Here is a 4,491-nt window from a genome sequence, read left to right as displayed (position 1 = left end):
TATTTCTGCAATTCTATTTTTATAGATATATCTTGTATTTGCTTACTTTTATTTCTGCAATTTCCTTCCTGGATTTTAATTCTACACTTTGAATTTCCTGTACTTTGATTCTTGTCTCTATATTTGAAAACTTTGTTTTTCTTTGCATTTGAATTCTGCAATTGGAATTCATGTAATCTTGTTCTTGCATGCGAAGATCTAATCTTGTAGAAGATATATTTCCACTTGATCCTAGAATTGATAGAACTTATCAAAGAAGAAGAAATCTACAAAGATAACAAGAAGAACAAGCATCATCTGAAATGGTAAACAAACCTCTTAAGGATTATGCAGCACCTTATACTCGTGGGCTTCAGTCTAGCATCATTAGGTCATCCATTGAAGAAAATAATTTTAAAATAAAGCTTGTGGTGATTCACATGGTGCAACAATATCAGTTTGGGGGTGAACCACATGAAGACACAAACCAACACCTAGAGGTATTTTATGAGATATGTGAGACAATAAAAATGAATGGAGCCCCGGCTGAAGCAGTGAGATTGATATTGTTTTGTTTTTCTTTGAGGTATAGAGCCAAGTTGTGGCTCACTTCTATGCCTGCAAGTAGTATCACATTATGGGAGTAGCGCGAACAATTATTCCTTGACAAATTCTATCCTCCAAATTAAATCTCACACATGCAGAATTTGATTGCTAGTTTCAAACAAGATGACACAGAGTCTGTATATATAGCTTGGGATAGATTCAAGAATATGCTCAGACTTTGCCCTCATCATAAACTAGAGAAATAATTAGTCATCCACATATTTTATAACGACGTCAACTAGGACACTAAAGTGTCTCTCAACTCTACTACTAGAGGGGCACTAATGAACAAAGGTCTAAATGAAGTTGAAGAAATTACTGAGAGTGTGGCTCTTAACCACCATCAGTGGACATCTAAAAGAAGTGGAAGCTCCTTTTCTAGAAATCCAACTAAAGCATCAGGAAAATTTAATGTTGACACAGTAACGCTTTGTCAGCAAGGATTGATGCCTTAACAAAGAAGTAAGAATCAATGGGAACCAACATAATGAATGTCATTGTAGGAGTATGTGACGCATGTGGAAGTGAGAAACATGTGCAAGAAGCTTGTCCACTTGCGGCCATATCTTCTCAACTTAATCCGTACTCCAACACTTACAATCCGAGATAGAGGAACCACCCGAATTTTTCCTACAAGAACAACCAAGACCAAGGCCAACCCATTAGTCAAAGGCAAAGCTACTAACTGGGGTAATCACAAGGCTATTTTCAACAACAATATCAACATGCATCATAAGGATATCAATAGTCAAAAATCAAAAAGTTGCTTGAAGAGGTCCACGTGGCTTAAATGGAAATGAAGAATTAACTCAAGCAACTTAATTAAAGAATGAAATTTTTTGAAAAGTATTATAAAATTCTAGATAGCCAAATAGCCCAAATGACTTCTTCATCTACAAGAGCACCTGGGGATTTTCCAAGAAAAGTAAATGTGAATCTGGTTGAACATTGTAATAGGATTGAGCTCTGGAGCGGACGGGCCTTGGAAGATCCATGATACTCTAAGAGAGCTCTCCCCTCCCTCACCTAACTTAGGTGAAATACAAAATGAGGAGGAGATTACTAACAAGGTTGAAGAGACTCCTCCACAATCCACCCAAAGTCAAACAGTCCATTTTCCTCAAAGACTTGACTTGACAAAGAAAGATGAAGAATTCAGCAAATTTTTAGAGAAAATTAAAGAGATTTGCATCGAGGTTCCATTGATAGATGCAATTCATCAAATGCCAAAGTTTTCTAAGTTCTTAAAAGAGATTACAACAACCCAAAGAAAGAAAGAAGGACATGAGGCCATGGCATTAACTAAGAAATGTAGAGCATTGATTCTGAATATGGTACCACCCAAGTTACAAGATATAGGAAGCTTCTCCATCCCTTGCAAGATAGGGACTACTACTTTTGAAAAAGATTTCTGTGATTTGGGGGCAAGAATTAGCCTCATTACTTATTCTATTTGTAATAATCTAGGTTTGAAAAACTTTAAGCTCACCACTATGACATTGCAATTAACTGATCATTCATGCAGGTGTCCTATGGGTATAATAAAAAAATGTGCCAATAGAGGTGAGTAGTTGCATCACACCCACTAACCATTCCTTGCTACTACATGAGCTTTAATTGATGTTAAAAATCACAGATTATCTTTAGTTATATGCAAGGAAAGGTTAGAATTGGAATCGCCTAAATCTTCTAACCATGTCTTTTCCCTTCATGGTAAAAATAGGGTAGATGCACACCAACTTGAAAAATGGGATTTCCTTCCTCATGGGTGGCCCTCGGATGTCATTCCTAGTTCGGTAATAGAGGAATGGAGGCCTCTAAACAAAAATAAAAAATATGTCTGCCCGACAAGGGCAAGGATGAAGGAAGATTTTGAAGAACCAACCCTAGGAGAGGAAGTCATCCCTCCATGGGTATAGTCTGTAATGAATGAAAGTGGGGTCGAGATAAAAACCTAAAACAAGCATATCTTGCAGGCAACTCAAGGGTTCTTTTCCATTAAGTTAGCAATCTTCTTTCTTTGTTAGTTGTTTTATTTGTCTTTAAATTTTGTTTTTAGGTTTTCAACGACCTCCACGAGCTGATCATGATCCTCTCATGGTTGTGGAGGCACCGACAAAGTTGAAGAGGAGGAAAGCTATAGAAGAACTCAGCCCTCACACACCTCAAGGAGTTAGCCGTGTGACCTCACACGACTAGTTAAGGCTAGCAGAGAAGAAGAGGTCCAAGACTGTGCGAATCCACACTGTCGTGTGAATCCACATGGCTGTGTGACTTTGGCAAAGAAAAGGAAGAGGTGGGTTGTGTCAAATGACATTTGTGTAACTTAACTTGAGAGGAAGTCGAGTGAGGTAGTGTCATTTGACACGGCCATGTGACTCCAACTGAGGCAAAGAAGACCTAGGTCGTGTCAATTGACACAACTACGTGAAGATCCGCCTAACCTGGTTGTGTCTCTAAGACACGGTCCTGCCTTGCCCGTGTCCGCTGTTAGGACCAAAAGTAGCTAGAGGGGGGGGTGAATAGCTCGTCGCGTGCCCGGTGTTCGGCGTTGCTTATTTATTCAAAGATGTGCAGCGAAAAATACAGAAACAAATCACACAACGCTAACACGATTGGTTTACTTGGTATCCACCTCACAAGAGGTGACTAGTCCAAGGATCCACACCAACACACACACCCTCCACTAATAAAACTCTCCTTTATGGTAACTACCAAAGGCGGAGAAGCCCTACAAGACTCAATACAAGAAGAAGAAAGGGTAGTAAAGAAATACAAGCTTACAATGAGTGCACAAACCCTAACCCTAGTTTCTTCTTCTTGCTTTGATCCGCCTCTTGACTTGGAAGAGCCTCCAAGAACCTTCAAGAACTGGCGATCTCGAGCTTGAGAAGAGCTGTGGAGGAGCTGGTGAAGATCTGAAATGAATCTGTGTAGAGATGCCGCAGCCATCGCACGCCTGCAGCTCAAATACGACGCAACGGTCGGATCCCGATCGATTCGAAAACTCCCAATCGATCGGGGAGGCTTTGGATCGATCCATGGATCGATCCAGAGCGCCTCTGTGCTCTGGAGAAAACGCCTGGATCGATCCACGGATCGATCCAGCGCTTATCGCGCGAACCAGCAGCGTCTCAATCGATCCATTGATCGATTGGGACCTCTGGATCGATCCACTGATCGATCCAGAGGCTCTCTGTTCGCTGGGAAAGGCCTGGATCGATCCACTGATCGATCCAACTCTTGGTTTTTGCCCAAAACCAAGTCCTAAGCCTCTCAAACCAACATCCGGTCAACCTTGACCTATTGGTACATCATGCCTAGCATCTGGTCACTCCTTTGACCTGCTAGGACTTCCCACCAAGTGTCCGGTCAATCCCTTTGACCCACTTGGACTTTTCTCTTTGTGCCAAGTATCCGGTCACTCCCTTGACCTACTTGGACTTTTCTCTTCGTGCCAAGTATCCGGTCACTCCCTTGACCTACTTGGACTTCCCAACACCAGATGTCCGATCTGGATTTTCCCTTGCCTGGCTTCACTCACCAGGACTTCCATTCTGCCTAGCTTCACTCACCAGGACTTTCACCTTTCACTCACCAGGACTTCCATTCTGCCTAGCTTCACTCACCAGGACTTTCACCTTTCACTCACCAGGACTTCCATTCTGCCTAGCTTCACTCACTAGGACTTTCACCTGGCTTCACTCACCAGGATTTCCTTCTGCCTAGCTTTACTCACTAGGACTTTCACCTGGCTTCACTCACCAGGATTTCCTTTCTGCCTAGCTTCACTCACTAGGTCTTTCATTCTGCCTAACATCCCAGTTAGGACTTCCTAGTCAAGTATCCGGTCATCCTTGACCTACTTGACTCTTCTTCAATCAACCTTGCATTGTCAAACATCGA

The 4,491-nt window shown here is 41.8% G+C and overlaps 1 non-coding gene across 1 annotated transcript; it reads right to left on the bottom strand.

The window, feature by feature from the left end:
• Positions 1-675: 675 nt before the first annotated feature.
• LOC121968853 lies at positions 676-781 on the bottom strand. The gene has a single exon (XR_006108381.1). It is a non-coding gene; the product is annotated as a small nucleolar RNA R71 (small nucleolar RNA).
• Positions 782-4,491: the final 3,710 nt, after the last annotated feature.

The sequence above is a fragment of the Zingiber officinale genome, chromosome 3B (genome assembly GCF_018446385.1).
Source record: "Zingiber officinale cultivar Zhangliang chromosome 3B, Zo_v1.1, whole genome shotgun sequence".
NCBI classification, from domain to species: domain Eukaryota; kingdom Viridiplantae; phylum Streptophyta; class Magnoliopsida; order Zingiberales; family Zingiberaceae; genus Zingiber; species Zingiber officinale.
Note: the sequence above shows the minus strand (reverse complement) of the source record. Positions and strands in the feature narration are given on the sequence as shown.